Here is a 24,429-nt window from a genome sequence, read left to right as displayed (position 1 = left end):
ATGAAAAGCACACTGGAAGGAATCAATAGCAAATAACTGAGGCAGAAAAATGTATAAGTGACCTGGAAGATAGAATGGGGGAAATCACAGTCACAGACAGAATAAAGAAAAAGAATGAAAAGAAATTAAGACAATTTAAGAGACGCTTGCTCCTTAGAAGAAAAGCTATGACCAAATTAGATAGCATATTAAAAAGCAGAGACATTACTTTGCCAACAAAGGTCTGTCTAGTCAAAGCTATAGTTTTTCCAATAGTCATGTGTGGATGTGAGAGTTGAACTATAAAGAAAGCTGAGCACCAAAGAATTGGTGCTTTTCAACTGTGGTGTTGGAGAAGACTCTTGAGAGTCCCATGGACTGCAAGGAGATCAAGCCAGTCAATCCTAAAGGAAATCAGTCCTGAATATTCATTGGAAGGACTGATGCTGGAGCTCCAATAATTTGGCCATCTGATGTGAAGAACTGACTCACTGGAAAAGACCCTAATGCTGGGAAAGATTGAAAGCAGGAGGAGAAGTTTACAACAGAGGATGAGATGGTTGGATGGCATTATCAACTCGACGGACATGAGTTTGAGCAAGCTACAGGTGTTGGTGATGGACAGGGAAGCCTGGTGTGCTGCACTCCATGGGGTCGCAAAGAATTAGACACGACTGAGCAACTGAACTGAACTGAACTGAAGAGACCTCTTGAACAACATTAAATGCACCAACATTCACATTATAGGGGTCCCAGGAGAAGAAGAAAGAGAGAGAAAGGACTTGAGAAAACATTTGAAGAGATAATATATAAGAAGGAAGTTTACAGCTATACAATCTCACCCTGGGAAGCAAAATGTCAAAAAATGTCAAATAAACCACCTAACATCACACCTAAAGCAACTAGAGAAAAAAGAACAAACAAAATCTAAAATTACTAGAAGGAAATAAATCATAAAGATAATAGCAGAAATGAATGAAACCGAGATGAAGAAAAAGCAACAGGAAAGATCAATGAAACTAAAAGCAGGTTCTTTGAAAAGATAAATAAAACTCATAAACCCTTCACCAAACTCATCAAGAAAAAAAGAGAGAGGGCTCAAACCAATAAAATTAAAAATGAAAAAGGAAAAGTTACAACAAACACCACAGAAATACAAAAGATCATAAGAGACTACTATAAACAACTATATGTCAATAAAATGGACAAACTAGAAAAAATGGACAAATTCTTAGAAAGGTACACTCTCCCAAGACTGAATCAGAAAGAAATGAAAAATACAAGTAAAAAATAATATAAAATAAAAAAACATTGAAAAATTGAAAAATAATGAAATTGAAACTGTGATTTTACAACTCTCAATAAACAAAAGTCCAGGACCAGATGGCTTCCAAGGCAAATTCTGTCCAACATTTAAAGAAGAGCTAACATCTATCCTTTTGAAACTTTTTCTAAAAACTGCAGAGGAAGGAAGACTCCCTAACTCATTCTATAAGTCCACCATCACCCTGATATAAAAACCAGACAAAAATATCACATACACACACACACACACAGAATAAAAGGCCAACCTCACTGATAAATATAGACACAAAAATCCTCAACAAAATACTAGCAAACCAAATCCAACAATATGTTAAAAAAATCACAAATCATGACTTATGATTTAAGTGTGATTTATCCCAGGGATATGAGCACTTTTCAATATCTGCAAATCAATCAGTGTGATAAACCACATCAACAAATTGAAGCATAAAAACCATATGATCATCTCAATATATGCAGAAAAAACTTTTGACAAAATTCAACACCCATTTATGATTTTTTTAAAAAAACTCTTCAGAAAAAGCTTATACCTCAGGAATATACCTCAATATAACAAAGGCCACATACAGCAAACCTACAGCTAACATCATATTTAGCAGTGAAAAACTGAAAGCATTTCCTCTAAATCAGGAACAAGACAAGGATGTTCGCTTTCAACATAGGTTTGGAAGTGCTAGCCAAGGCAATCAGAGAATAAAATGAAATAAAAGGAATCCAAATTGGAAAAGAAGTAAAATTGTCACTGTTTGCAGATGACATGATAGTACACATAGAAAATCTTAAAGACACTGCCAGAAACCTATAGAACTCATCAATAAATTTGGTAAGGTTGCAGGATATAAAACTAATACTCAGCAATATCTCACATCCCTATACACTAACAATAAAAGGTCAAAAAGAGAAATTAAGGAAACAGTCCCATTTACCATTGCATCAAAAAGAATAAAATACCTAGGAATAAGTCTACTTATGGGTACAAAAGACCTGTACTCTGAATACTATATGACACTGATGAAAATAATTAAATATGATATAAATAGGTAGAAAGATACACCATGTTGTTGTATTGGAAGAATTAATATTGTCAAACGACTATACTTTCCAAGGACATCTACAGATTCAATGGAATCTTTATCAAACTGCCCATACATTTTTTCACAGAACTAGAACAAAAAAACTTTTAGGTTGTATGAAAACACAAAAGACCCCAAATAGCCAAAGCAATCCTGAGAAAGAAAAGCAGAGCTGGAAAAATCAGGCTCCCTTACTTCAGACTATATTATAAAATTGCAGTAAACAAAACAGTACATAACTGGCACAAGGACAGACTTACAGATCAACAGAACAGGATGGAAAGCCTAGAAATAAACCCTGGCATCCATGGTCAATTAATCTACAACAAAGGCAATAAGAGTATAAAAATGGAGAAAATATAGTTTCTCCAATAAGTGGGACTAGGGAAAATGAACAGCCTTATATAAAAGAATGAAATTAGAACATTCCCTAACATCATATACAAAAATAAACTCAAAATAAATTCAAAACCTGAACTCTTAGAGAAAAACATAGGCAGAACACTCTTTGACATAAGTTGAAGCATTTATTTTTGGATCCACCTCACAGAGTAATGAAAAAATAAATAAATGGGATCTAATTAAATGTGAAAGCTTTTGCACAACACAGGAAACCAGAAACAAAATGAAAAGGTGACTCGCAGAATGGGAGAAAATATTTGCAAATTATGCTATCAATAAGGGATTAATCTCCAAAATATATAAACAGCTCATGCAGCTCTATGTCAAAAAAATAAACAACCCATTCAGAAAATGGGCAGAAGATCTAAATAGACACTTTTCCAAAAAAGACTTTCAGATGACCAAAAAGCACATAAAAACATGCTTAGAATTGCTAATTACTAGAGAAATGCAAGCCAAAATGAGTTATCACCTTACACCAGTGAGGATGGCCATCATCAAAAAAATATACAAACAATAAATGTTGGAGAGGATGTGGAGAAAAGGGAACCCTCCTGCACTGTTGGTGGGAATGTAAGTCATTATAGCTACTATGGAGAACTATATGGAGGTTTCTTAAGAAACTAAAAGTAGAGCTACCATGTGATCCAGCAAGGGCTTCCCGGGTGGTGTTAGGGCTAAAGAATCTGCCTGCCTATGCATGAGACATAAGAGATGTGGGTTTGATCCCTGGGTTGGGAAGATCCCCTGGAGGAGGGCATGGAAACCCACTCCAGTATTCCATGGACAGAAGACCCTGTGGGCCATAGTCTGTAGGGTTGTACAGAGTCGGACAAGGGTGGAGAAACTTAGCACACATGCACACACATTATCCAGCAGTCTCACTCCTGGGCATGTATCTTGGGAAAAAGACATAATTTGAAAAGATACACGCACCCCTATGTTCATTTACAAAAGCCAGGACATGTAAGCAACCTCAATATCCACTGACAGATGAATGAATGTGGTACATATATACAATGGAATATTATTCTGCCATTAAAAAGAATGAAATAAAGCCATTTCAGCAACATGAATGCACCTCAAGATTATCACACTAAATGAAGTAAGTCAGACAAACTCAAATATCATATGCTATCACTTACATGTGGGATCTTTAAAAAATGATACAAATGAACTTATTTACAAAACAGAAACAGACTCACAGACTTAGAAAACAAATTTATGATTACAAAAGGGGAAGGTGGAGAAAGGGGTAAATTAGTAGTCTGAGATTAACATATATACACTACTGTACATAAGATATATATTATATATCTAATCAATGAGGACCTACTCAAGAAACTCTATTCAATACTCTGTAAAAACCTTACATGAAAAGAATTTGAAAAAGAATAGATACATGTACAGCTGAATCACTTTGCTGTACACTTAAAAATAAAATTATAAATTAACTCTACTCCAATATAAAATAAATGCTTTAAAGGGAAAATAAAATATAAACTTATATGGATAAAAGCACGTTTTTAAAAAAGTAGTAGATGGAACAGGATAATCTCTTTCATCCAAGACTTGATGCCACAGTCGCCTTAGAACTGTGAGTCGTGTATCACCTGAACAAGCAAGGTGTGTCCCACAATGTGCCATCTTACGCCTCAGTAATGACGGGAATGGGCCCAATGCACACCCACCCTTCCATGTCTTCTGGGACACACAGGAAGAACAGGCCCAGGCTCACAGGACGCTGGTTAGCGATCAGGTGAGACTGAGCCAATGAGATGTAAGTTGGAGGAATGTACACAACCTCTAGAACTGGTCATAAAAAATAAAACCTCTTGTGTATTTCCCTTCTCTCTGCTTCTCCACAGCTACCTTGGAGGCCATGTGATCCAGCTAACACAGTCTTGGGATGGAAGGTACCCAGATTCCACAGTCACCTTTTGGCAAAATCTGTTAAAAAGAACCACACAACACACTTCTGGCTTTGTGTGAGTAAGAAATAAATGTTCATTGTGTCTAACTCTCAAATTGGGAGTTATTTATTATATCAGCTACCAATACTCACCCTAACTAATCCCTGATATGAGCATGTTACACACATTTCTGGGTGTATATCAACTTACATCACTGCAAAAAATATCAAAAGAAAGAAGAAAAGTTTATTGGTTATTGGTATGTATATTTCATTACCAAAAAATCTCAACAGTAAAAGAACAAACAACCGAATTACAAAATGGGCAAAAAACATGAATAGATATTTTGCCAAAGACAGAGATGACAAGTGAGAGTATGAAAAAAAAAATGTTCAGCACCGTTATCCATTGAGGAAATGTAAGTTAAAATCAGAGTGAGACATCACTCTATACGTATTAACACTACATTAAAAACAGTGATAATACCAAATGCTAACAAGAAGCAAAGAAATGGATCTCTCATCCATTGCTGGTGAGAATGTAAAACGGTTACAACCACTCAGGAAAATTGTCAGTTACTCACAAAACTAAACATGCACTTAGCAAAAACCCAGCCCTTGCATACTTGGACATTTATATTGGAGAAATGAAAACTTATGTTTGCACAAAAACCTGTACATAAATAGTCATCAGTTGAGTTTAGTCACTCAGTTGTGTCTGACTCTTTGTGACCCTATGGACTGCAGCACGCCAGGCTTCCCTATCCATCACCAGTTCCTGGAGCTTGCTCAAACTCATGTCCATCAAGCCGGTGATGCCATCCAACCTCCTCATCCTCTGACGTCCCCTTCTCCTCCTGCCTTCAATCTTTCCCAGCATTAGACTCATTTCCAATGAGTCAGTTCTTCACATCAGATGGCCAAAGTATTAGAGTTTCAGCTTCAGCGTCAGTCTTTCCAATGAATATTCAGGACTGATTTCCTTTAGCATTGACTGGCTGGATCTCCTTGAGTCCAAGGGACTCTCAAAGAGTCTTCTCCAACACCACAGTTCAAAAACATCAATTCTTCAGCACTCAGCTTTCTTTCTGGTCCATAGAACCTTTTATTTTCAATGATTGAATGAATTCTGATACATCCATACAAAGGAACATTATTCAGTCATAAAAGGAATAAACTATTGACCTGTGCAACAGCCTGATAGGTCTCAAGGTAATCATGCTAAGTGCAAAAAAAGTTAGTCTCAAAATGTACACACTACATGATTCCATTTATATAACATTCTCAAATGACAGAACTATAGAGAAGGAGGACAGACCAGTAGTTGCTGGGGACACAAACGGAGAGGTGAGTCAAGGGTGTGACTGCAGAGAGGTGATGCAAGGGAGCTCTTTTGTGATGATGGGTTTTTTATACTTTACTGTGCCTGAATACACAGTGAACACTACTGCTACTGCTGCTAAGTCACTTCAGTCGTGTCCGACTCTGTGCGACCCCATCCCTGGGATTCTCCAGGCAGGAACACTGGAGTGGGTTGCCATTTCCTTCTCCAATGCATGAAAGTGAAAATTGAAAGTGAAGTCGCTCAGTCGTGTCCGACTCTTCACAACCCCATGGACTGCAGCCCACCAGGCTCCCCCATCCCTGGGATTCTCCAGGCAAGAACACTGGAGTGGGTTGCCATTTCCTTCTCCAATGCATGAAAGTGAAAAGTGAAAGTGAAGTCGCTCAGTCGTGTCCGACTCTTCACAACCCCATGGACTGCAGCCCACCAGGCTCCTCCGTCCATGGGATTTTCCAGGCAAGAGTACTGGAGGGGGTGCCATTGCCTTCTCCGAGTAAACACTACTAGGTATTCACTATTATTATTTTTTTTTGTAAAACATTTTCCACCACAATAATTATAATAAAGATATTTTTACCATGTATTTTTCTTCTCTTTCATACACACATCCTCTGGCTATGCATCAAATGATGCAACTGAAGGAAGAGAATATGATTATCTGAAAAACAGCATGAAAATGAGTATTTCATTCTCAGGCAAAGTTAGCAGTTATTTTAATAGAGGACTCTCTGCATGGGAACCTGTCTTCATTTCCATGAACTCGGTAGCTTCTGGTCTTTTCTTGGTAATGCTAACATGGAGAAAATTCCTTCAGTGACTTGTTTTGTATGCCCGAGACTACAGCTACTGGTGTCTCGTAGTTCTGTGTCTTGACAGTGGTGATACTCTGGTGGTGTTTACTGAGCGACACACATGCACACACACACACACAGATTATTGCAAGGTATAGTAAAAACTACAGACTTTATTCGGCTTTTAGTAGTCAGAACTGAATAAGGTCTGTAGTCTAGTTAACAGTGTTATACCAACGTCAGTTCCTTGGTTTTGAGATTGCACTGCAGTTATATAAGACGTTACCATTGGGGGAAGCTGAGACAGTCCCACGAGGATTTACAATTTTTGCAACTTCTTGTTGATTATTTCAAAATTAAAAGTTAAAAACAGCATAGGACAAGACATGTGCTGAGATCATTACAATCACTAGCCACAAACGTGGTAGACCTGTGGATCACACACCAAGTGTCCTCATTGGAATTCCTGCTGACAAACCAGCAGTTCCTCTCTGGTTTTAATAACAAAGAGCTGCTCTTTTTTCCTCCTAGCCAAAAATAGTAACAATAATCCCCACCATCCAGGGGCATGATATACACCTTGAGCAGCAAAGCTCATCCGCTCTGTCCTGCTGACCTTACAGAGAGCAGTGTTGTCCTCTGAGGCATAAACACTAAGTGAGGGCCACTAGGTGCCAGGGACTGTGCTCACTGCTAAGTGGAAAGCAGACTGAAGAAGACACAGAGAGATGAGTTGGAGGCCACTGCAGAGTCCAGGAGAGACAGAAGGATGACTTGGCCCAGAGGTCACAAGGAGAGGAGATAAAAGGGTGAGTCTGAGATCCATCCAAAAGGTAAGATAAACAGAACATGGGATTGGCTGGATGTGGGCAGTTACACAAGTGTCCACGCTGACTTCCTGGTAAACTCTGGCAACCTCTGTGACAGGACCAAGGGGAAGAGCCAGCACTGACAAGTCAATATGTCCTCACTTGGGTACCAAGAAGCCCCCAGCCCTCTGGATTCTTTTCCTGTTTCAGCTGCTTGCGTTCAGAATCCCCTTCCTCAGTGGCCTGTTGGAGGTGCTAGTAAGGTGGTAGAAACTAGGAGGGATGAGCCTGGAGAGCTCCACCCCAGGGCAGGTCTCTTTGGGGCCATGCCTGTGCATACCTAGGAACACTGCAGCACTCGGCTCCGGGCGGGCAGCCCCAGCCAGCTCACAGAGGGGCAGGGCCCAGAGGGAGCAACTGGAGGGGAGGACAGGAAAAGGAGCAGATGGGACAGGGGAAAGCAAGTTCCAGTTTAGGACCAGTTCAGATGTCCAGTGGGTGAGTCCAAAGCTCAAAGGGTCATCAGCCTATAGACGATCTTACTGTCTTACTGTCACAGCTGGACAGCTTTGCCTGGGGATGGTTTAAAGAGAACCAAGGACTAGGCTCATTTTAAAACTGTGTAAAGGAAGAAGAGGTAGAAAGGGAGACTGAGAAGGAGCAGTCAGCAGAGTGGAAAGGAACATAGTAGAATACTATGTCAGGGACACCAGGAGAATAAAGGGGAAAACTCTGCAGAGGGTCTGTGAGCTGAGAGATTCCATGGAGGGTCTATGAGCTGAGAAACAAGAGGTCACAGATGGGTCTATGAGTTGGAGACTGGCCGTCACTTATACATGGGGGAACACACGGCCTTCTGGTCACAAGACCCACAGACACCTGTCCATGCTGACCTGGGCCAAGGGGTACAGACCATTGCCCCGGGTAAGGGAGGAGGCCACCCACATTTGGAACATAGCTGCCTGCCTCCCAGGGATGAGACCCGCCCCCTGCATTCCTGGTTACCCAGGTCCTGTGGGCCCCTACCTGCAGGGGCTGTAGTGGGAGAAACAGATGTCCAGTGTTTCACTAAAGGGTCACTTTGGGTTTGTTCACCAGTGTGCACGATCCCCTCCCTTCCAGATGAGAATCAACAGTGTGACTGAGCTTGGCCCCCAGATGAGGGAGGGCATGGCCAGTGGCCCCAGTGAGGTGATGAGTCTCGTGATTGGGACATTTCCTGAAGTTCTAAGCAAGAGGCCCTCTCCACCCACTGGGTTGAGTAAGGCAGGAGCAGGAGCCAGAGCTCCCAAGGTCCAACATGGGGAGCGTATCCCTGAAGAAGCTTCAGAGAGTTCAGGTTCAAGGGGCTGAGAAGGACCAGGTAACTGAGCCATGCTAACAAAGGAGAAGATGTGGCTTGGCTACACCAGCCTCTCCTGTTACTGGCTCACATTACCCCCTTAAGATCATCAGCGACAGGTCTCTGAGAATAAGCTGACACAGATCTCACACTCTACCGTTTGGGAACTCTCTCCCTCTGGACCCAACTCCTTGACCCAGGAGCTGGCCAGAGCCCTAGTCTGACCAGGCAGGCAGTGTCTGCACTCCTAATGGCCCCCAGCCATATCCCTACCCAAGTACCATTCCTCATCCCAATGCCGGAGTGCTCCACCTTATTCTGAGGACGTGGCAGCCCCCCTGCCTGGCCCCCATCCCCACCCAGCTCATCTCTCCTTCCCTACCAAAAGCTGGGAAACCCAGGGTAGTGGCACTCCTCTGTAGGAGAATTTTGTCCCCAAGGCTCAATGCAGACGTACAGAAAGGTAGGGCCAGGTTTCTTAGCTCCCTTCCCATAAAATGCCGTGGCCTGCAGACTCCAAAACTAGGCAGAAAACTCTCCTATGGGAATTTGAAGACACCTTCTCTGCTAATCCTCCTGGTCCTGAGTGGTTTTCACAGCTCATTAGAACCACCAGGACAGATCTGGCCTCCATAATGAGACCTGCACTTCCTCAGCCTGGGAAGTGCTTGGCCCTAATGAGTTTCTCTCTGCTATAAACACTACGCTGTGAGTTAAGAGCAAGGAATTGGCATTTATGGTTGGATCCCAGTTTTTAATAAGGCCAAGCCTGCACTCCACAGCCAGCTAAGCAGAGAGCAATGCCACTGGTGGGGAGTGGAGTGGGACAGCTCATAGCACCTCTGGCTTCTCCCATGCAGGAGCCAGCCCCGACCCCATGGCAGTGTGGGCAGAAGTCCCAGCCCTACCTCCCTCCTGGAGCTACGGGGCTGGCTGCAGAGGGCTGGGTGTCTCCAGGGAGCACTCATAGCCAGCGAGACAGGGATACAACACAGGGGCCCAGGAGTTGCTGAGCCTGCTTCCCCTCTGGGTAGTGACATCCTAAGAGTGTCCACTTTGAGAATAACATGTCAGGGTTGGTCAGAGAGGTACCAGAACCTTCCAAAAACCAGGTCATGGGGTGGGCTCTTGCTGCTGGACCAAGGGAGGTAGGACAGCCTCACTCCTCTTGGATGTTAGCAGAGCAGGCTGCTGCCAGAGGCAGCTCTCCCAACAAGGGGGTCAGACTGGGAGTGGCTGGCGAGGAAGAAACGGGGGAAGCTGCTGGCCTCCGCCCTCTCGCTGGGCCTCTGCATGCCCCCCTCAGCCTGCATTGGAAAAGCTGTGCCTCTTGGACATATTGGTGGGGCAAGCCCTGGGCCCAGGACAGGTGGCCTCAAGGCCTCACCCTGATGGGATCCATGTAGCTGAGCTGGGCCAGGCCTGCCTGTGGCCCTCCATCCACGGCTCCTCTCAGCGGGCGGCCTGACTCCTGCCACGGAACCCGCCCTTCCTCTGTTGGCCTGAGGGTCAGCATCCACTCCCTCCCCGGCTCCCCTGACTGCCTCGGGAGCCCTGTTCTGGAAAGCGGGCCACGTTCCCTGTGCAAGTGAGACCCGGCGCCGGCACAGAGGCTGTGTGCATGTCTGTCACAGAGCAAACAGCTCTCGCTTCTCAGGCCCCTTGCCAGACTTTGATTCATGCAACCTAGAAAATAAGACATATTTTCATGCAGTTTTGCCACATTTATTAAGGAGAAATGTGTTGAATTGACTGGCTCAAACCTGCCTTCCCGTCAACTGGGCCCCAGCTCAGGCTCCACCCATGTGTTCCTTCAAGTTGGTCTCAATCTTTCCTGGGTCCAGGTCAAAACCTCTAAATCGCTCCAACAAAGTAACCTGACCACTTGCTTCCAAGGGACTACTTCTTGAAGAGCATTTCTTTCCAGCCTCGTTGCAGAGCCCTTCCCCCTACCATCTTGTTTCCATAATCCTGAGGCTCAGGCAATTAAAATAAAATACCCTTATAGTCTCTAGATGTTTACTAGACCAGCTGGTAATGAGCTAAGCAGGATCTTCTCTATTACATAAAGGAAAAGAACAAAGAATTAGGAATATGGAAGACATTCAAATGTCTTAATTAGTGCTTCCATCTGTAAAAAAAAAAAGAAAAGAAAAAAAGTTTCTCCATCACTGACAGCCACCCTCAGAGACCTATCTTGGGAAGACCACAGACTCCGAAGCCCCAACACGCAGGAGGACAGCAGCATCAGGCTCACCCACAGGAACCCTGAGACCCTGGCTGGCAAGGACAGCAGACGCTCCCCTCCAGTCGGGTCTGAGCACTGCAGGGACTCCAGAAGGGGAGAAGCCAGCCAGGGCCTCTGAGCAAGCATGGCCAGGGATGACGCAGAAGCCCTGGGGGTTCCTGATGGCATCTCGGAGAGGGAAGTCTTGGCTGTGACAGACACTAAGCCGGGCCCCAGAAACTCCTCCAGCCTGGCCTCCTCCTCACCCTCTCTGAAGGCCTAAGTGGATCCTCTCACAGCCTCCCAGAAGCCTGAACACCAGAGGGCCCAAAGCACGGACACACTCAGAGACAGCCATTCGCTTTAGGATGACGGCCTGGGCCCCAGCAGGACTGACCCTGCCCCAGAGCCCTGGCAGCAGGGCTGGGCTTGGGGGTGGGAGGCGAGGGGCCGCGCGGGGCCACGGAGCCGGGCCTGGCACGTGGGGGCAGGAGGCGAGGGGCCGTGCGGGGCCATGGAGCCAGGCCCGGCCCGTGGCCTCGGTTCAGGCTACAGTGAGCTTCAGGCCGCCTCCCGGTGACGTCATCCCGGAGAGCGGCATAACAAGCACAGAAGTGTGTGCTGAGCCCGGCCTGGTGCCAGCCCAGTGCTAAGCTCTCCGCCACATTCACTCTCTTTAGAGAGGACGACACCGAGGCAGAGCAGAGAGCAGTAGCCTCAACCAGCCAGCAGCCTGGGAGCCAGGCTTTGAACCCATGACTTTCTGAGTCCAACTTCTGCACCGCACCCACACCATGCTGCCTCCTGCAGCCAGCAACCACCACGGCTTCCCAGACTTCAGAGGCCCAGACACCTCGGCCTTCGAAGGCTACCCTGAGCCCGTGTGTGCTCACCCACCCCTGCCCACCACAGCTCCAGCTCCCCAGCTGAGGGTGAGCAGCCCTTTGCCAGAGGCTGGCCTCCCACACCTCTGGGCTCAACATCCAGAGCAGGCCCGACTCAGGACCCAGTAAACACTGACTGAACTCAACTGCGTGAAGCTTGGAAACTACTTTAAACTTAACGACAATGGATGACTCTTAAAAGCCAGGGAATGAGAGAGGAAGAAAGTAAAACTGACGTGAGTAACCTTGGGCTTCCCACATGCGCAGTTTAACAGTTCAGGAGGTTCCTTCTATTGAAATATAGTTCTTTCCTGTAAGGCATCTTGGTCTAATGTTGGATGAATTCCCTTCAAATGGTGTAAGCCTGTTCTTTACGGATCTTATGTCCTAAACCTTTGAAAGAAAACTTCAAATACATTGGATACTTGGGGCATGGTTCTCTCACTAGCCAAATGTCTGAAAGATTTGGCACTTTGAATAGCCAAACTTCAATTTGCTTCAACAAACTTGTTGCATTTCTACAAAAAGAGTAAGAATAGCCAAACTTCAATTTGCTTCAACAAACTCATTGCATTTCTACAAAAAGAGTAAGAACCTTGCCCTTGAAGAACTCCTGGGAGAGGGGACACAAAACCAGACAATTGCAATGAGTTGTGGAAATGCCTGGCTAGCAGTCTAAGTTGCTGCAATGGGAATAAGTTCGTGGCGGGGCCCCAGGGGAAGAATGAACAGGGAGTGGGAGCTGTATTCTACAAAGGAGAGGGCATTTGACTGGATCTTGAAGAAGGATTTACAAGGTCAGCAAGGCAGGATATGCCACATAGAAGGAACAGCACGAGCAGCAGCCAGATAACAAGAAACTGCTGGCATTTTCAGACCATAAGGAAGAAGTGAGCATGTCTGAGAACCAAATAAAAGAGGCAGAAGAGACGGAGGAGGCAATGAAATATGGCTTCCATCTGACCATCAATCCAATGCTTAACGAGGCCTGTCTCGGGATCCTTCCAGCTGTATAGAATGTTTGACTTCTGCTCCAAGCGGCCTCATGTTGTAATGCCTTTGTATTTCTCTCATTGTAATGGCCTCTGTATTTCTCTCATCTGCTTTTTGGAGAAGGCAATTGCAACCTGCTCCAGTACTCTTGCCTGGAAAATCCAATGAATGGAAGAGCCTAGTAGGCTGCAGTCCGTGGGGTCACGAAGAGTTAGACATGACTGAGAGATTTCACTTTCACTTTTCACTTTCCTGCATTGGAGAAGGGAATGGCAACCCACTCCAGTGTTCTTGCCTGGAGAATCCCAGGGATGGCGGAGCCTGGTGGGCTGCTGTCTATGGGGTCGCACAGTCAGACACGACTGAAGCGACTTAGCAGCAGCAGCGGCATCTACTTTATTGGATTTTTTCCTTTTATTTTCTTTCTCACATATCAGACTGATACTTTTCCCTTTTTGCTGTAATTATTAACATATGTATTCATTGACTCATTTACTCTATAGATATTCTCAGATGAGCTACTATGGGCAGGATCCTGGGGAAGGCACAGAGGAATCGAAGGACCCAGTGCCACTCCCTGAATCCAATATGAGGATAACAGGGTTGGTGGGAGAGTGGAGGGTATGGGTTGGGGTAGCATGTCCCAGGCCTATATACTCATACCTCACAGGCATACTCATACACACACACACACACACACACACACAAATTTGCTGCTTCTCAACTATTCCATTTTAGAAACCAGTTATCCATACTTGCTAGAAATACATTAAAAGTTTCCCAGTCAACCCTGCTTCTTCTCTTCGCCCTGCTGGTCCAAGATGGTCCCAGCCCCTCACTGTCCAAGCCCCAAGTCCCCCCACTCCGGAGGGGTGCCTTTGTTCCTCTGCCTCTGCTCCATCGGAGTGGACCCTGCCTCCTGCTGGAGGAGTGATTGTTGCACACAGGCCCTTGCGGTGGCCTAAGGGTCCACTCGGAACTCCCCTGAGATGGCAGAGGCAGGCTCAGAGATGTGGAGTGGTCCTTTGCAGATTCTCCCTGCTCTCTTGGTGGCAGAGCTCCAGTCAGCTGTGCAGGTAACTGTTCCCTTGTCATCATCCCCAGACTCCCAGGCCCTGCTGTAGCTGAGGCTTGGCACAGGCCAACGTTCTCTAGGGAGCCCCGGGTTCCAGACCTCTGCAGGGGCACCCAAGAGCAAGCAGCAGGCCAGATCCTCACCCACACCAGGAAAGCAGCGCTGAGCTGCGCCAGGCAGGAGTGAGCACACAGGTCTGCATGCCGCCCGCCCCACAGCCAGGATACTAGCCTGAGACCATTGTGCCCAGGATGGACTGGGCCGAGCCAGGATGTCTTCCTCTCTTCATCCTCCTGGTCTGGGGTCCTGCCTTCCACTCAGGCTGATGAGAAGGCAGGTCCAGGGGCTTCAGCCAGGCCCTGGCTAGAGCTCCCCGTAGCTGGGTCCCCCGACCAGGGTGGGCGTCCAGGTCAGGTAGACACTAGAGAGTGGGCATGTTCCCTGAGGGGCAGAAGTGAGTACCCCAGCCGGCCCTGGCAGGAAATTTGGACCAGGAAACCAGACCCAGACCCGTGCCCATGGCCTAGGGGTTTGGCTGGGGCCCACCCTTGAAGTGACCACCAGGGGCAGGGCCAGCTGCTGAAGACGTGATGACACCACACTTCCCGGCAGCGTAAGCAAGTCAGAGTTTCCCTGGGCCAGCTCAGCTCTTCAAGGCCAGCAGAGGCCAGCCCCAGCCCCACAAGAAAGAGTGAAGTTGTTTCAATTGCAATGGAAAAAACCAACAACCCCAAAGAAGCGGGACACTCCGCCAGATCTGCAATAACCACCCTGTCCTTTGGGTTGGCCGGCTGCCAGCAATTGGAGGCTCTAGACCCAGCAGGCCTGGGACACAGCTCCATCACAACTTATCACCACTCCCGGGATGCTGGCAGCCTCACTGCCTTCCCACCAGCCATGAGCCTGGATCCTGGGACAGACAAGCCATTGGTGAGGGCACCAACAGCAGCCTCACACCCAGTCTAACCACTGCCCTTGGCTTTGGTGGCCTTTCCAAGTGCCCTCCCCCACTGAGCTTCAGCTCCCTCATTGGTGACAGGGGGACAGGAATGCAGGGGCAGGAGTGAGCCCCAGAGGTATGGCACAAATGGAAGTTCCCCAGGAGAGGTTGATCCGCTTGCTGATATTGTCAGAAGCCACAGCAATCCCCAAAGCTATTGCTTAGCCAGCTCCGAGGCCTTGACCCACCTAATGACCTTGAAACCCAAGGACCCACCTCCCCGTCGCCAGCAGGAGGGTGGGCTCTGGGAAAGCAGGCAGGCCAGGACCAAACCGAAGGAAGCAGTGCTCAGCTCCAGGGTGAAGTTACCTCCTGGATACTGAATCCCAGGTTGAGCCCTGACCCTAAGTTGACAGAAAACCGCTCTGAGACCCGAATACACAACATCATTTATGTTGAGGCTTATGCCCCATTTGTGGAGTCAGGGAAGATTAAATAACAATTCCACTTGGAACCTGAGATGGGAGAAGCAGGAAGAGGAAGCAGGATGGGGGGAAGCCAGCCTTCCCAGAGTTTCCCTGGGCCAGCTCAGCTCTTCAAGGTCAGCAGGGGCCAGCCCCAACCCCACAAGAAAGAGTGAAGTTGTTTCAATTGCAATGGAAAAAACCAACGGCTTTTTTGACACATGACGGCTCCCAACAGAAGGACACGTGGTGGCCGCCCCTCCCCAGCCTGAGTCCACACAGCTCTGGGGGCCCCTGCACGTGCCTCACCTGCTCAGCCGCAGCTCCTCTTGCACACACTTCAGGTCCCAGCCCCTTGCCTCCTCCTGGGCCTCCAAAGTCAGGCTTTCTACCACCATCTACAACTGCTGACTTGTTTGTTCATCATGTTTTGGGCTTTAAAGGGAAGGGCTTCCCTGGTGACTCAGCTGGTAAAGAATTCACCTGCAATGTGGGAGTCCTGGGTTCCATCCCTGGGTTGGGAAGATCCCCTGGAGAAGGGAAGAACTACCCACTCCAGTATTCTGGCCTGGAGAGTTCCATGGACTGTATAGTCCGTGGGGTCACAAAGAATTGGACACGACTGAGCGACTTTCACTTTCACTGAGTTCAGATTCCTCAGCACGTGGCCTCCTATCCCTCCAGGCTCCACAGGCCCACGACTCATTCTGTGACTTCTGCTTCCCCTTGCATCCCTGCTCCCATCCCACCAAACACCCCTCACATTGCACAGCCAGCACCTGGGGTCTTTGCTGTGTGTCCTTCTGAGATGGGGAGGGAGAGTCTCTTATTAACATCAGCTTGTAAAACAACCTCCGCATTTCTGACTTCTCCAGTGGGCCCTGAGTGAAGGCCCAGCCGCAGCACTGCCCACCCTGGGATTAGCTGCTTCTCACAGTGGCAGAGTTCGGGGATCCTGATGCCTCCGGGTGCCCACGCAGGCCGGGACCAACAGCACCCGGGGTGGCCTTGCAGGGACTCTCAACATACTCCAACTGCGCATCAGTGTCCCTTTGCCCTCTGGGGGGCTGCGCCTGTCCCTAGCCCGTTTCCTGTCCCCACACCTATGTACTCTGTGGTTCTCAACAGTGTCTGCTTCCCCCTCTAGATGGTTTAATGCCTCAAGGGCAGGCCCAGTTCACCTGTTGATTTGCCACAGGCATATCCCCAGCAGCACAACAGTGCCTGAGGTAAGGCCACGGAAGGCCAGCTTCTCACACACCTCCTCCAGAGCAGACCCCAGCCCCAGAAAGATCTGCAGGACGGCCACTGTGGGGTCTCTCGGGCCTCTGGGTGGGGGGGAGTGGTCACAGACAGGTCAGCAGAGGAATTCTATAGGGGCTCTGGCACTGCTGATCTTCTTAGGTGGGCCTTGCAACACAATTTCAAAATACAAATCCAAGTCAATAAAGGGGGCTGACACACTCCCATCCAGCCCCAGCTCTGCCCATCTCTACTCCCACCCTTCTCCGTTCCCCAGAGCCTCTGCCTTGGGGACCCAAAAGGAGAAGAGTGGGGTGGGCCCTGCCCTGGGAGAGGGGCCAGCAGAATGGAGTCCCCCAGGCCAGGCATTTGGTGGGGGTCAGGGGAGGAGCCCTAAGGCCTGCTCCCTCCAGCACATTCTGGGGCAATTCTCCAGGAAACGGGGCACCCCACTGTCTGCCACGGGCTTGTCCTCCGAGGCTCTGTGCAAGGTGAGTTCACCGTGGTCCCATGCTGCCCCCTGCCCCTGCTCTCCAGGGCTCTCCTGCCCCTCAGGGCCCTGCAGGCCCCCACAGATGCCTCCTAGTCGGCCTCCTGACCCTCACAGAACAAGGACCTGAGCATGGACACAGGGAAAAGTCTCCTGAGCCAGTGCAGGGGGCACACGCTAAGGCCAGGCCCCACCCACGCGCCAGATACCAGCCATCTCCATGATTGCCGTGGATTGAGCTCAGCCTGGCAGGCACAGAGGTGGCCATTTCACAGGAGAGCTGGGTCAGGTACGACAGGTGGATCAGGAGAGACAGGTAGGTCAGACGAGACAGCTGGCTTGGGAGTGACGGGGGGTTCAAGGATGACAGCTGGGTCAGGTGAGACAAGTGGAAACAGGAGAAGAGAAGGGGAAGCAGGAGGAGGAGCACAGGTATGTGTCAGGACATGAGGGTGAGTGAGGAGGGCGCTGGGGGGCTGAGAAGACAAGAGCTGCGATTCCGGAGGACGCCATAGGACGGATGCCGGAAATCACCATGAGCAGCCAAGGGGCGAGCCCCTCGCGGCCCACAGTGGAGATGCCCCGCCAGCGGCCTCGGTGTCAGACGACAAGGCGCCCTGCGTCTGCACAGATGGGCTTTAGAAGTGGCCTTGTAGTGTGCACCCTCTACAGTGGGACGGTCCCTTCTAATCCCCACATCAATCCCCACATCAAAGACTGTCACTGCCCAGCCTACAGACAAGGAAACCAAGGCCTGGAGCAAGCACATAGCCCAGCCACCCCCAGTTCCGGAATGAGGGTGCAGAGGATTTGCAGGCTTCTCCAGGCCCTCTCGGACCTAGAGTGTGAGTTGAGACCACCAAGGGAAGCAACCTGAGAAAGGAGAAGCACCTCTACATGGATGCTCGAGGATCCAGGGGCCCTGAAAGAGAGGAAGGCAGAGGGCTAGGAGCAGACGAGACTTAGAAACCGGGGCCAGAGGTGGGGGAACTCCAGGGTCCCACAGTGACCGTGGTGGCCCTAGCATGGAGTGGACTCACCAGCAGAAACCACCCTGAGACGCTGTCTCTGAAAACAAGCCCCAGATCCTCCTTCTGGGGGTCGGCAGTCTCCGAAGGCTGACACCACTGCACTGGGCTGGCCTGGAGTTCTAGGATCCCTGGACTGTATCCTGAGACGCTTCTGACCAGCGCTTTGGCCCCTATTTCTCCGTGGACACACAAAACAAATTGCAGGTGCCAGAGCTGCACTTCCTTCCAGGAGGGACTGGGAGGTGGGGAGAACAGGGGAGAAACGCTGGGAGCTCAGGGAGCCACAATCGCAAAAGAAACAGGTGGGACAACCAGGCCAGCTTACTTCAGGAGACGCTTAACATGGAGACTTTGTCAAAAGTACTGTCCATGGCTACTCTCCCAGTGTTCAAGGCTGTTTGAGGAAACACAAATTAAAACCACAAGGACATATCACCTCACACCCAGTAAACTGGCTAAAATTTAAAAGTCTCACAGCACCAAGTATTGATGAAGGTGTTCAGTTCAGTTCAGTTCAGTTCAGTCACTCAGTCGTGTCCAACTCTTTGCGACCCCATGGACTGCAGCACGCCAGGCCTCCCTGTCCATCACCAACTGCCGGAGTTTACCCAAACTTGTGTCCATTGACTCAGTGATGCCATCCAACCATCTCATCCTCTGTCGTCCCCTTCTCCTCCTGCCCTCAATCTTTCCCAGCATCAGGGTCTTTTCCAATGAGTCAGTTCTTCGCATCAGGTGGTCAAAGTATTAGAGTTTCAGCTTCAGCCTCAGTCCTTCCAATGAACACCCAGGACTGATCTCCTTTAGGATGGACTGGTTGGACCTCCTTGCAGTCCAAGGGACTCTCAAGAGTCTTCTCCAACACCACAGTTCAAAAGCATCAATTCTTCAGCTTTCTTTATAGTCCAACTGTCACATCCATACATGACCACTGGAAAAACCACAGCCTTGACTAGACGGACCTTTGTTGACAAAGTAATGTCTCTGCTTTTTAATATGCTGTCTAGGTTGGTCATAACTTTCCTTCCAAGGAGTAAGTGTCTTTTAATTTCATGGCTGCAGTCACCATCTGCAGTGATTTTGGAGCCCAAAAAATAAAGTGAGCCAGTTTTCACTGTTTCCCCATCTACTTGCCATGAGGTGATGGGACCTGATGCCGTGATCTTAGTTTTCTGAATGTTGAGCTTTAAGCCAACTTTTTCACTCTCCTCTTTCACTTTCATCAAGAGGCTCATGAAGCTGTAGAGCAACTGAAACTCTCATGCATTGCTCGAGTGAAAGTGGTGCAAGCACTTTAAAAAATCATTTATCATTTTGTTACATGTCAGTCCTCCATGTCCACATGTCCCACATCCAAGGAGTCAACCAACCACAAATCAAAAATATTCAGGAAAAAAATTCTAGAAAGTTTCAAAAAGCAGAACTTGACTTTGCCACACACCAGCAACTATCTATTGTATATGGTATTTACAGAGTGTTTCAGTTCAGTTCAATCGTTCAGTCATGTCCAACTCTTTGTGACCCCATGGACTGCAGCACACCAGGCTTCTCTGTCCATCACCAACGCCCGAAGCTTGCTCAAACTCATGTTCATCGAGCCGGTGATGCCATCCAACCTCCTCATCCTCTGTCGTCCCCTTCTCCTGCCTTCAGTCTTTCCCAGCATCAAGGTCTTGTCCAATGAGTCAGTTCTTTGCATCAAGTGGCCAAAGTATTGGAGTTTCAGCTTCAGCATCAGTCCTTCCAATCAATATTCAGGACTGATTTCCTTTAGGATTGAATGGTTTGATCTCCTTGCTGTCCAAGGGACTCTCAAGAGTCTTCTCCAACATCACAGTTCAAAAGCATCAATTTTTCTGCACTCAGCTTTCTTTATGGTCCAACTCTCACATCCATACATGACTACTGGACAAACCATTGCTTCAACTAGACAGACATTTGTCAGCAAAGCAATGTCTCTGCTTTTTAATATGCTGTTTAAGGTGGTCATATTTTTTCTTCCAAGGAGTAAGCATCTTTTAATTTCGTGGCTGAAGTCACCATCTGCAGTGATTTTTGAGCTCAAGAAAATAAAGTCTTTCACTGTTTCCATTGTTTTCCCATCTATTTGCCATGAAGTGATGTGACCAGATGCCATGATCTTAGTTTTCTGAATGTTGAGTTTTAAGCCAGCTTTTTCACTCTCCTCTTTTACTTTCATCAAGAGGCTCTTTAGTTCTTCTTCACTTTCCACCATAAGGGTGGTGTCATCTGCATATCTGAGGTTATTGATATTTCTCTTGGCAATCTTGATTCCAGTTTATGTTTCATCCAGCCTGACATTTTGCATGATGTACTCTGCATATAAGTTAAATAAGCAGCGTGACAATATACAGCCTTGACGTACTCCTTTTCCTATTTGGAACCAGTCTGTTGTTCCATGTTCAGTTCTAACTGTAGGCTTCCTGACCTGCATCCAGGTTTCTCAAGAGGCAGGTCAGGTGGTCTGGTATTCCCGTCTCTTTAAGAATTTTCCACAGTTTGTTGTGATCCACACAGTCAAAGGATTTGGGGTAGTCAATAAAGCAGAAACAGATGTTTTTCTGTTTACATAGTGTTTACATTGTATTAACAACTACTTACATTAATATGGTAATGTAAACATGATTTTTTTTCATTTATTTTTATTAGTTGGAGGCTAATTACTTTACAATATTGCAGTGGTTTTTGTCATACATTGACATGAATCAGCCATGGATTTACACGTGTTCCCCATCCTGAACCCCCTCCACTAACACCATACACAAAAATAAACTCAAAATGGGTTAAAGATCTAAATGTAAGACCAGAAACTATAAAACTCCTAGAGGAGAACATAGGCAAAACACTCTCCGACATAAATCACAGCAAGATCCTCTATGACCCACCTCCCAGATTAATGGAAATAAAAGCAAAAATAAACAAATGGAACCTAATTAAACTTAAAAGCTTTTGCACAAGAAAGGAAACTATAAGCAAGGTGAAAAGACAGCCTTCAGAATGGGAGAAAATAATAGCAAACAAAGCAACAGACAAGGGATTAATCTCAAAAATATACGGGCTTTACATGTATTCCCCATCCCGATCCCCCCTCCCACCTCCCTCTCCACCCGCTCCAACTAATAAAAATAAATGGAAAAATATATATCTATATACAGGCAACTCCTGCAGCTCAATTCCAGAAAAATAAATGACCCAATCAAAAAATGGGCCAAAGAACTGGACAGACATTTCTCCAGAGAAGACATACAGATGGCTAACAAACACATGAAAAGATGCTCAACATCACTCATTATCAGAGAAATGTAAACATGATTTATAAGTGATAGCTTGAAGAAGATTTAGCTTCGGGACCAGGGACCAGGCTTGATCACTCAAGAGCTTTTGTGTAGCAGAGTTTATTAAAGTGAAAAAGGGACTGAGACAGCTTCTGACACAGACATCAGAAGGGGGCAGAGAGTGCCCCCTTCGCTAGTGTTAGCAAGGGAGTCACATACTTTTTTATTAATTATTACAATAAATCAAAAGCATGTCTCAAATTTGTGAATATTTTACCAGACCCACCCCCACAATTTACATTTTAGGATAACAGGATTAGCTAGAAGGTTTTCAGGATGGAAAACTGTCCTCAAGCAGGATACATTGTTGTTATATAATCCTTAGTACAGAGTTTAAACTAAGTTGTTTGTTGTATAATCATCAGTTCCTGGCTTAAAGAAAGAAAATTTTTATGTGACTAAGACTAAGGAATGCAAAGGAAAAGAAAGATGTTTGTCCTTTTTCCTCCTCCTTGAGAATTCCAGACCTATCACCTCCTCGAGAACCCCAGACCCCTCTCTCCTCAGGGACCCCTGGACTTCTTATCAACCTGCCTATTATACAAAAGTATACAGGAGGATGTTCACAGATTATATGCAGATACCACTCCATTTTACCTAAGGGACTTGAGCATCTGCAGATTTTGGTATCCATAGAGGTCTTGGAATCAATCCCCTGCAGTTACCAAGAAAATGGTGTAACATAAACCTATCTCATGAGCCAACAATTCTACTCTTAGGCAGTTACCCAAGAGAAATGAAAACACTTCCACAAAAAAAAAAGACCTGCTTACAAACGTTTAGTCTCTATTCATCATTGCTCCAAACTGGAAATAACTCATGTGTCCACAATAGGACAGTTCATAAAATGGGATGAAAATGAATGTCACTCAGTTGTATCTGACTTTTGCGACCCCATGGACTATATAGTCCATGGAATTCTCCAGGCCAGAATACTGGAGTGGGTAGCCTTTCCCTTCTCCAGGAGATCATCTCAACCCAAGGATTGAATCCAGGTCTCCCGCACTGCAGGAGGATTCTTTCCCAGCTGAGCCACAAGGGAAGCCCAAAATGGGATGCTACTCAGCAATTTTTTTAAAGCTATTAATACACGTAAAAACATGGATGAATCTCAAAAACATTTTGCTGAGTGAAAGAAGCCAGACCCAACAGAGAAGTGAGTTCTGGAACAGGCAGAATTAGTCTCTGGTAACAGAGCAGATCAGAGCTACTCAGGGCTAAGTTCTGGCTGGGGAGGAGGGATTCACTGAAGCAGGCATAGGGGAACTTTGTGGGGTGATGCAGTTTCCTCTACCTTGATTCGGGTGTCGGCCACACATCTGTGTCATTTTATTAACCTGCATACTTAAAAATGGCACATTTTATTAGCCATAAATTACTCCTCAACCAAGATGGTTTTTAGAAAAGCTAACCATGCCTTAACATTACACCCAAGGCCTTGACTCCACAGGCCTTGATCTGCCCCCCAGCAGAGCTTCCGCCTCCTGCGTGCAATGCGCCTTCTTGTCTCTCCCTCCTCAGCACAGCCTCCTGCCTCCCACCTCCCTGATGGCATGCCAGGCTACTGCAGTCTGTATCGCCTTGGAAGATCCGCTTCAGGAAGCAGGGACTGTGCCTGCTCTGTGACCCACCTGTTCCATGCCTGGCACTGAGGAGGGGCGGGACCAGGTCTGGGGCTCTTGGGCCCCACGACCGTCCAGGGGGAGAGAGAAGAGGTCAGTAAGGGACGTTACCATGAAGCAAGCGGACGCCCTGGGGGAGGACCAGAGCAAAGACTGGTTTGGGGTGAGGCGTGGTGCAGGAGGTACCATGGTGCCAAAGGCATTGAGGCATGCCCTCCGGGGAAACACCGAGTCTGACGTCCAGAGCAAAGCCCCACTCGAGGGGCAAGGAGGAAAGGGAGGTCAGGCTCTGGTGGTGGAAATGCAGGCCCCTCTCCAGCCCAGAGGGGGTCCCAAGAGCCACAGGATGATAACACTCTGTACCCCCTGAGACACAGAGACACCCCCCAGGCTGTGACCCTGAGAGCAGGACCACCTCCCTCCACCCTCAGACTCGCTCCCAGGGTCAGGGTCTCCCTCCTCCCTCCCTGATTCAGGCCTCAGGCAGGAGACCTCACCAGACCCAGGGTTCAAGAAGGTCTCTCCCAGGGAAAGGTTCAGTGCTGGTCATCAGAGGAAGCCATTTCTGGGAGAAGACAGCACCAGAGCTGAGTTTCAGCCCTACTGGCACAGTTAATGACCCCAAAAGACTTCAGAGTTGATGGGGCAAGGGGTCTTTGACAGATAAGTTACTTTTAACCCATTATCAATTAAACCATGGTTACTAATTTGATTGGGGCTTCCCTTGTGGCTCAGATGGTAAAGAATCTGCCTGTAATGCAGAAGACCCAGGTTCGATCCCTGGGTTGGGAAGATCCCCTGGAGAAGGGCATGGCAACCCACTCCAGTATGCTTGCCTGGAGAATTCTATGGACAGATGAGCCTGGCGGGCTACAGTCCATGGGGTCATACAGAGTCGGACACGACTGAGTGACTAACACACTCTAGTTTCATCACATCAGAAAAAGAAATACAAACCACAGTGATATGAATCAATCATGTTTCAACAGAGAATTTCAGTAATATGTGTGGCACAGAAGATGGGAATTACTTCTTGGAGTAAATAAGGCGGTGACCCATGGCTCCAGATACATACCACCTGCTTCCAGACTGTGTACGCAGCTTGTCTCTGAACAAAATTTCTTGA

The 24,429-nt window shown here is 47.4% G+C and overlaps 1 non-coding gene across 1 annotated transcript; it reads left to right on the top strand.

Moving 5' to 3' along the window:
* Window positions 1–24,023: 24,023 nt before the first annotated feature.
* On the top strand, window positions 24,024–24,095 carry TRNAY-GUA. Its single transcript has one exon. It is a non-coding gene; the product is annotated as a tRNA-Tyr (tRNA).
* Window positions 24,096–24,429: the final 334 nt, after the last annotated feature.

The sequence above is a fragment of the Cervus elaphus genome, chromosome 9 (assembly GCF_910594005.1).
Source record: "Cervus elaphus chromosome 9, mCerEla1.1, whole genome shotgun sequence".
NCBI lineage: Eukaryota > Metazoa > Chordata > Mammalia > Artiodactyla > Cervidae > Cervus > Cervus elaphus.
The sequence above is the reverse complement of the archived record's forward strand: the minus strand, read 5'-3'. Positions and strand labels throughout refer to the sequence as shown.